The following is a 10,362-nucleotide window of genomic DNA, read 5'->3' as shown; positions in this document are numbered from 1 at the left end:
TTATAAATGGATTAAAATAGAAGCAAATCACTGGAACATTACTGTGGTGTAAGTGGAATAAAACCAGTGTTCCCATAACAACATGCTTGTTTTTTTTTATTGTGAGCATCTTCATGATCGGTTTATGTGTCCTCGGATTTGTTTTCTCAACTAAGCGAACTAGGAGGTGGTGGAAATAGGGGCACACACACACACACACACACACACACACACACACAAGGATAAAGAATGTGGAATTGTGTGACTTTTTAAAAAGAGAGGGGGAAAAAAAACCCAGGTTCCCGTCTCCTCTAACAGGAAACAAATAATAACCCAAAGCGAACTCATTCATCAGCGGAGCATGACCCGGGTTAAGCACCGTCTCGTGGGTCATTACTGCGATACGAGCGCGGGCAGATGGGAAACACTAAACATTTCATTAAGACGTTAGTGTTTTTCCACTCCGACTCGCGGCCTAAAGATCCGATACATCAAAACATGACAAAGATCCACGGAGCTAACGAGAAAACTAATTAGAGCCGGGGCTGAATCTCGCTGCCAGGAGCTCCACCTATAATGGTCATAATCTGAGCTGTTTAATACGCTGGTGCGGAAAAGCACTTAGGAGACATTTATCACTGGTGTGTGCCTCAAGGCTGGGAGATACACACTGTAACACACACACACCCAAAACCTGGAACTTTAGCATTCTAAATGAGAATTATTTTGAGATGAAACAAAAAGCTAAAAACAGAGAGGCGTCCGCTCTCTTCCTTTCATTTAGAGGGGAAAAAATGTTAAAAATCGGGTAAACACGACACAGACGTCTGTCCGCTAACTAAAGTGTTGCTAACAATAGCATGACACAGATGGCTTTCAGGCACTCTGGACCTTTTGGTGTGTACTCGCGCTCGCTCACATACACACACTTGATCCTGTCAGCTTTCTGGTTAATTGGTGGGGCGTTCGAGACATCTGTCCGTCGCAGAATAATCCCTGGCCATGTGGCGTGTGTCGTTTCTGTCGCGTCTCTTCGGATACAGGCGCCGTTATCACGTTCTCGAGGCACTAGAAAAGCTGTATAAGGAAGGAATAAATCACTTGGCGCTATGGTGTTATGTGGAAAATAATCAATAACAGGACATGTCATTGAAGCAGAGTTACTGTTGATTCTTCTCCAGTAACCACACATCCCATCATTACATTTTATCCATTTACAGTAACATTATGGATGCCTCTCTGTTGTTTACTCTCTAGCCTGTTTACTATGATGATATGTTTATGGGAAGCTGGAATGTTCTAGCTTTTGTAGCTCATTTGCATGAACGTTGTGTTTTCTGAGCTGCTCTGTAAAGAGTTATTTGAGTTACCGTGGCCTTCGTGTCTGCTTGGAACTAAAGCTATTCTTCTTCGACCAAATACTGTTGCTTTACAGGATATTTTTTACACACCATTCTGATTTCTTTCCTCAAAAATAAGTAAATAAAATAAATAAATAAAAATAAAAAATAGAAAAATTGTCACACAAATTCTGCTGCTTAGAGGATGTTTTTTTTTTTTTTTGCACCATTCTGTGCATTCCAAATTCTTTCGCCAAAATATAAATAAATAAATAAATAAATAAATAAATAAATAAAAACAACAAAATAAATAAAATAAAATAAATGTCACACAAATTCTTTTGCACACAGCATTTCTATTTAGTGTTTCTTTCCTCAAAAAAACCCCAACATATTATATATATATATTTATTTATTATGTTATTTTTTATGTTACATATATATATATATATATATATATATATATATATATATATATATATATATATATATATATATATATATATATATATATATAAATTAAATAATTAAATAAATAAGTAAAAAATTGTCACATAAATTCTGTTGCTCACAGGACATTTTTTTGGTTTGTTTTTTAACACCATTCTGTGCATTACATTTTTTTTCCTAAAAAATAAATAAATAAATAAATAAAAATCTATTCCACAAATTTTAATGCTCACAGATATTTGTTGTTTTTCACACCATTCCATGCATTCTGACCTCTTTCTTTAAAAAAAAAAAAAGAAAAAAGAAAAGTTTTTCTAGAAACTCTGAAACTTTCTGTGATACTCAAATAAATCACCTCACCAGGACCAAAACCTTCAACATGACTGACATCATGATTTTCCCCCTGTGTCCTGATATTTGATGTGAACATCACCTGAAGCTCTTGACCTCTATCTTCACGAAAAAGAAAAAAGCGCAAGAGCAAGGATATGGTGTTCCTAATAAAGTGGCCAAGTAATCTTAGGTGACTTGTAATACTTGTGTGATGAGTTCTAAAGTATTTTCAGACCATTTTTAATTCATACAGGTTCTCATTATTATACTCGAGAAAGAAAAAGAAAGCTTATAATAAAGCCGTTAAAGTTCATAAAGTAATTCCAGATGAACTGGACATGGGTTTAAACAGCACTAACAACAGCAACAACAACAACAATAATAATAATAATAATAACAATAACAACAACACGAGACAATGTGCTATTTACTCAGAGCATTCTTACACCAATGAAAGAAAGCGCTTCTGAAATCAGTGCTGCACCTCGGATATCGATCGCGCCTCATGCTCGACTTTAATTACTCTTTTAAACTCTGACATCCAAACAATAAAATGGTAACAGAAAAGAAAAATGAATCGATGGCAGATGCTTGATGTGTGTGTGTGTGTGAGAGAGAGAGAGAGAGAGAGAAAGGATGCAGCAAACTCGCATTGATTTAACTCACTTCGCTGCAATCAAATGACTCTCTTCTCATGGCCGCTTCGGCAAGTCAGAGGTTCGAGGCGAGGCTGTGATATTCCCTGCGATAATTTTGGACAGTGTGAAAGTTGAGTTTGATTGAATTTCTTTGGATCTTTAAACAAGGCTTTAAAAGTTTCTTGTTGTCAACAAAACACACACATACACATACTTTTATGAGCAGTAATTTTTGACCCAGCTCAGAGGTGTATAAATTAATAAGATTCTATTCTATTCTATTTCTATTTGACTCTCAGTATAAAGTTATATAAAGATTGCGATGCAATTGTGTATTTTAGGCTAATATATTTACTATGATGCTAGTTTATGGGTTAGTTTACACCAGAGTGTGGCTGAAATCTCAATCACAGAATGGACAGACACACACCTTAACTAGCATTCACTTTTTCAGCACTACAGTTTCTCTGCTATGGGATCGGACCAGACGTCATGTCTCCGGTTCACCGGTTGTCCTTCTTTGGACCAATTATGATCGGTACTGACCACTGCCACCCGGGAATACCTCACAAGGAACATCTGCTGTGTTGGAGATGCTCTGAGCCAGTCGTCTGACCATCACAATTTGGCCTTTTGTGGAAAAAAAACGGACTCAGATCCTTATGCTTGCCCATTTTTCCTGCTTCCAACACATCATCTTTGAGAAGAAGCCTCCACTTACAGTGGAGTGTGCTGTATCATAGCTGCCCCTGTGCTCTGACCCCAACTTTCTCAGCTGGGATATGTGAAGAAAAGAATTCCACTGTGCTCTAATGTATGTGTGGACATCATAAAGGCTTCACGCCCTCAGTTCTTCTTTGCATATCCCAGCTGAAGAAGTTGGGGTAAGAGCACAGGGGTAGATATGATGCAGAGCTCCTGGAGCAGAGAGTGTTAAGGGCTTTGCTCGGTTGACCAACAGTGGAGCTGGTCAGTACTGGGGGTTGAGCGCTGACCTTTCGATCAACATCCCAGAGCCTTAACCACTTGTGCTACCACTGCCCCACTTCCTTCCCCTTAACAGGTGCCAATGTAACAAGATAATCAACATTATTCACTTCATCTCTCAGTGGTTTTAATGGTACAGCTGATTGGTGGATATACCCTTTAGTTCCAGGAAGAACCAAAAAGGGATTTTTGCAGTGATGCCATAGATCAAAGAACTATTTTTTAGTTCCCTAAAGAATCTTTTAGTAAACAAAATAGTGTCACAAAGGAAATTTTTATAGCCTTAAGAACCTTTCGCTACTGGAAAGAATTATTATTTTTATTATTTTTAATTTATTACCATAAATTATTCCATTTATGGTAAAGGTTCTTCATAAAACCATAAAGAACCAGACACCATGGCCAAAAACCTTTATTTGTAAAAATCTATCTTCCAGTTTTGACACATTATAATAGAGCTTGGCAAATCGTCTCCTCAAGTCAAAAGTAAGAGATAAAGTAATACTTTTATATTGTAGTAATAGTACTAATAATTGAGATAATCCATCAGCACTCTGAGAAAATGTTGAGATAATAAACTCGGAGGTAATAAAGAACTGAGATCAAGTCAGTAGAGATGATTTGTGAAGCCCAAGTCAAAATGTTCATCTGCTGCTGCCATGAAAAAAGTTCATCCTTTAGCTTAAAACTTAGACCTGACCTTCGTTTTAGTAAAACTCAACCGTGGCTGCTGAAATTCTGAGCGGTGGGAGGGAAGAAAAACCTAAATACGTCCCAGTTGAAAGAGTTTTCCCTGACTGACTGCACTCTTTTGATGAGTATCACATCTCTGATTTATATTCCGGCTTCTGCTTTCATTGAGTGGAAATATTCTGCAATTGGAGGCCAATATGAGTGCAATACAGTGAAAGAGCTCGGAGTTCAGTTTGAGGAAGGCTGCTGAGGAATTCTGTCTCAAAAATGAATTAAATAAATAAATAAATACAATAAAAAAAAATCCTTTTCTCTGACAGTTAGGCTTTTAGTATCCTGATCTTGTCATCTGGACGCATTCCAATGTTCAAAACATTTCATTCAGCTAGACTACGATGAGACGATGTCTTTGGCATCTCCGTCTCGTCATTCCGGCCTCGCAGCACCCTGTTATAGTGCCCTTTTTTTGTGTCTCACCCCACTTGTTTTTCAGGTCTGATGCTAGTTCATGTGAGATTGAATTAGCACACACTTCTCCAGGGACGTCATGGCAAGAAAAGTCCAGCTCTCGTTCCAAGTCTTGTCCTCAACAGCTGCCCTGACTTCACTAATGTCCACATCATCATCATATGTGGGATCCTCATCCATGGCCTAGTCGCCTCCAGGGACGAGGTGGAAATCGAACACTTTATGGTAGCTGAAATATTGGAACCCATTACGCCACTGGGAATCTCACACACACCAGTGACTGGTGATCATCTTGACGCAATTTACCCAGTCGATCCTGCAGTCGGACGCAATCAGTAGATTGGTTTAACCCAGAATCTTAAACAGGATAGTGAGAGCGATGAGGAGGGTCCTGAACAGATATGTGGGAGGGGATATATATAATTCCTTAACTGTCAATCAGAGCTATGCTGACCAATCACGGGTATTTGTGGGGTTATGTATGCGGATTGTGGTAATATGAGCAGCAGGTCCAATAAAAAGCTGTGGCTTCCTTGTAAGCTAGGGGAGAGCTAGCTAGGGTAAATAAATAAGAATTAAACATAATAATAATCTGTACAATTCTGTTTATTAATAAAGAGAATCAGTAGCTTGAACGTGACCTCAACAGGAAATACTTCAGCATACTTTTTTCTTTTCTTTTTTTTTATACAGTAGATGAATATCCGACTCCAGTATGCTCTGTAACTTTACTGTAAAGCGGTGATGAAAAGTCTTCTACATTACTGAACTCAGACAAAATGAAACCTCCATTGTTGTACGAATATTTCATATCTAATATGCAAACGCAGGCTGGTTCTGCCCGGGATATTAAAACGGCTCTGTTGATTGCTGTACAGATCTCTCACTGCCATTTTCAATTTTTCCCCCCTTCGTTTTCATTTCTGGTTTTCCGTCTGCATTTTTCGGAGCGGGCTCTTCCCTTTTTTCTGTCGCTGACTGACACCAACGTAATGGGAGAGAGATGTACATACATCGCCTTATCGTCAGAGCAGCATGCCGTTAAATTACACTGACAGAGAGAGAGAGAGAGAGAGAGAGAGGGAGAAAGGGAAAGAGTGAGAGCAAAAGGGGGCGATAGAATGAGAGAGAAGAAAGAGGTACAGAGGGACAGGACATAGTGAGAGGGAGAGGGAGATAGAAAGAGAGAGAAGGAGAAAGAAGGAAACAGGTAGAGAGGGACATGGAGGGAGAGAGATGGAGAGGGAGATAAAAAGAGAGAGGGAGAAAGGGGGGTAAATAGAATAATAAGTGGGGCAAAAAGAATAAGTGAGAAGGAGAGAGTTTGAGAGGGAGAGGGATAGAGAGCGAGGTGGGAAAGGGAGATAGAAAGAGAGAGAAGATAGAAGAAAATAGAAAGAGGGAGAGAGTGAGAATAAGAGAGAAGGAGAGTGGTGGAAAGGGAGAGGGAAAGAGAGAGAATATAGAAAGAGAGCAGTAGAGATAGAGAGAGAGAGAGATGGGGTAGAAAACGAAAGAGGGACAGGGTGAGAATGAGAACAAGAGGGCTGATAGAAGTAGGGAGAGTGAGAAAGTAGAAGAGAGTTAGAGAGGGAGATAGAAAGAGAGAGGGAGAAAGAGGAAGAAAATGGGAAAGAGTGAGAGTTAGTGAGAGTGGGATAAAGGGAGAGAGAGATGTGGAGAGAGAGAGTGAGAGAGAGAGAGAGACAGAGAGAGAGGTGGAGAAAGGGAAAGAGTGAGAGCAAAAGGGGGCGATAGAATGAGAGAGAAGAAAGAGGCACAGAGGGACAGGAAATAGTGAGAGGGAGATAGAAAGAGAGAGAAGGAGAAAGAAGGAAACAGGTAGAGAGGGACATGGAGAGAGAGAGATGGAGAGGGAGATAAAAACAGAGAGGGAGAAAGGGGGGAAAGAGAGAGAAAGAGGGATAAATAGAATAATAAGTGGGGCAAATAGAATAAGAGAGAAGGAGAGAGGTAGAAAGGGAGTGGGATAGGGAGAGGGGTGGGAAAGGGAGATAGAAAGAGAGAGAAGATTGAAGAAAATAGAAAGAGGGAGAGAGGGAGAATAAGAGAGGCAAACAGAATGAGAGAGAAGGAGAGGGTTGGAGAGGGAGAGAGAGAGAAGGGAGGGGGAGGTAGAAAGCGAGAGAAGATAGAAAGAGAGCAGTAGAGATAGAGAGAGAGAGATGGGGTAGAAAAACGAAAGAGGGACAGGGTGAGAGTGAGAGCAGGCTGATAGAAGTAGGGAGAGCGAGAAAGTAGAAGAGAGTTAGAGAGGGAGATAGAAAGAGAGAGGGAGAAAGAGGAAGAAAATGGGAAAGAGAGAGAGAGTTAGTGAGAGTGGGATAAAGGGAGAGAGAGAGAGAGGTATTAGGATAGAGAGAGAAAGAGAGAGGGGGAGTTTGGATAGAGAGAGAGAGAGAGATAGAGAGGAATAAGAGGTGGATGCAGTAAGAGAGCTGATGTCTCGTCCTGCTCTCATCTGCAGTGGTGTTATTCAGCAGGCAGTCGATGACTCAGACTCATCACCGCTCTCCGTTCCTCGGATTCCAGCTCATGCTCTTCTCATGTAGCCTCCTGTTTTCATCTTCTTTTGTCTCTGATTAAATCCGGCGCAACACGCGCTCACTGCGAGACATTAATACTCCTCACGTGTATTTTAGATTTCTCATTAGACAGGATGCCACCTCAGGCTACGATTCCCATCGGCTCGTAAACACAAACACATGCTAATTTATTAATTTCTCTTCATGGCTCACTAACACTTGTATTCCATACAAAGCGATGTAAGAAGTGGGCGGCGACGGAGAGGCTGTCAGAAAACAGCTCAGACGAGATGGAAGTTTTACGCTACGCTGATTACAACTTTGGACTTTATTAAGTGCCGGAAAAAAAACTTAATAAAGTACTGATTACGGAGGTTAATGCACATTACCGGGTCCTGTGTTACAATTTATTTATTTATTAAAAAATGACACAGAAGTTTAGACACGTTTACCTGAAGACTCCTTCCTCTTTTTAGAAGTTTTGATATGGACCGTCCATCATCGACATGCTTGATTAAGCCGTTACTATGGTAACAACAACATATTTGAGTGAGTGTCTTAATGTAAAGTTGCTTAAAGACGATCCTGGACCCTAGGCACTGACACTGGAGACTCCTTCCACTTTATATGGATCATCCACCATCCATGTCTAAGCTGTTACCATAGTAACGATAATGAATTAGAGCAAGTGTGTTAATATAAAGATGCTGTTACAGAAAATTTACACCTTCTGAGACTCCTTCCTCCCTACAGACGTTTTTATATGGATCGTCCACCATCCAAGTTCTCGTCTAAGACGTTGCCATAGTAACGGTAATGTATTAGAGCAAGTGTGTTAATATAAAGCTGCTGTTAGAGAAAATTTATACCTTCTGAGACTCCTTCCTCCCTACAGATATTTTTATATGGATCGTCCACCATCCACGTTCTCATCTAAGGCGTTACCATAGTAACGGTAATGTATTAGAGCAAGTGTGTTAATATAAAGCTGCTGTTAGAGAAAATGTACACTTTCTGACCACCACTCACACTGGAGACTCCTTCCTCCCTACAGATGTTTTTATATGGATCGTCAACCCTCAAGTGGTTAAAGCTTGGGGTCGTTGACCGGAAGATCGTGGGTTCAAGCCCCAGCACCGCCAAGTTGCCACTGTTGGCCCCTTGAGCAAGGCCCTTAACCCTCTCTGCTCCAGGGGCGCTGTATCATGGCTGACCCTGCGCTCTGACCCCAATCTCCAAGGATGGGATATGTGAAGAAAAGAATTTCACTGTGCTGTAATGTATATGTGACAAATAAAGGCAAATTAAGTGCTCGTCTAAGGCGTTACCATAGTAACGATAATGTATTAGAGTGAGTGTGTTAATATAAAGATGCTGTTACAGAAAATTTACACCTTCTGACCACCATTCATACTGGAGACTCCTTCCTCCCTACTAAGGTTTTTTATGGATCGTCCACCATCCAAGTGCTCGTCTAAGCCGTTACCATAGTAACAAAAACGTATTAGAGTGAGTGTTTCGATAAAAGGCTGCTGTTAGAGAAAATGTACACCTTCTGACAACCACTGACACTGAAGTCTCCCTCCTCCCTACAGATGTTTTATACGGATCGTCCACCATCCAAGTGCTCAGCTAAGCCGTTACCATAGTAACCTTAATGTGTTAGAGTGAGTGTGTTAATATAAAGCTTGATATGAATAACAAGCTGTTTGTTAGAACACCTTGATCAATCTGCATTGGTAATACTGGTATAAACTGGATTTTTTTTCCCATAGGATATGATAGTGCACTTGTTTAAAGTGCACTTAAACTTTTGGGACTAGTGTATTTTGTGCAGTTTGACCTTCCCCAACTGAGGTCAAGTCCATTTCTAGTTACTAAACACTCACATCAGGAACTTCCACCATCACCATTATCTCCATCCTGAAAGGGCCAAATTATACCACACCATGCAAGGGGACGGACACCGGGGCAGAAGGGAGGTGTGTACAGGGCTGATAAGGGACAGAGAAGTGAAAAGATAGAGGGACACATTGTGATAGAGTGACAGCAGCAGACGAGTGCAGAGGAACGTATGGAATTGGCAGGTTGATGCAGTTTACTGCTATCTTTGTGCAACAGGACAAGAGGTTATTGAAGAGTGCCAGGGAGCATGACCCGGTCGGGCCGGGACCCAAGAGAGAAAGAGAGAGAGAGAGAGAGAGAGAGAGAGAGAGAGAGAGCAGACACATGTGCAGACTACTAAACAGAGCTGCAGAGTTAATCAAATTTTATGAGGTTTGGGGTGTCGGCTATTTGGCTGTGGACGTCAGGAAATGAAGGCCTTTTATCAGCGCACATGGTGCGTAACCACAAAAACACTCTCATAAAAGTGTGGCCTCGTAAAAGATCTGTGAGATTAAGTGCAATATTTGCTAATTACGAGTCGTAAAATTGAGTGCACATGCCAGAATGTTTCTTTTACTTAAGTAATCCATATGTAATGACAACAAAAAGTCAGTTGTTATTTTAAGACACGAAGGTCAGGTGTTCTGGAATAGTTCTTGCAAGAACAGTATTGTCAAGTGCATTTTCAAAACCCATCAAGCACCATGATGAAATTGGCTCACATGAAGTCCATCCCAGTAAAGCAAGACCAAAACTTACCTCTGCTGCAGAGGAGAAGTTCATTTAGAGTTACCAGCCTCAGAAATCACCAATTAACAGCACCTCGTTATGAAGGCTTTACAGAGTATCAGTAGCAGAGAGATCTCAATATCAACTGTTCAAACCAGATTATTGTGTATTTCGGCCACCTTCAGCATAGAAAGAAATAAACATCAGGAAAGACCATGGAATTAGAAGGTGTGTCCAAACTTTTGACTGGTAGTGTGTGTATATATATATATATATATATAGCAACCATCTGTTAAAAATATCACAATTAGG

This window comes from Hemibagrus wyckioides, linkage group LG29 (genome assembly GCF_019097595.1).
Source record: "Hemibagrus wyckioides isolate EC202008001 linkage group LG29, SWU_Hwy_1.0, whole genome shotgun sequence".
NCBI classification, from domain to species: Eukaryota; Metazoa; Chordata; class Actinopteri; order Siluriformes; family Bagridae; genus Hemibagrus; species Hemibagrus wyckioides.
This window is presented reverse-complemented; position numbering follows the sequence as displayed.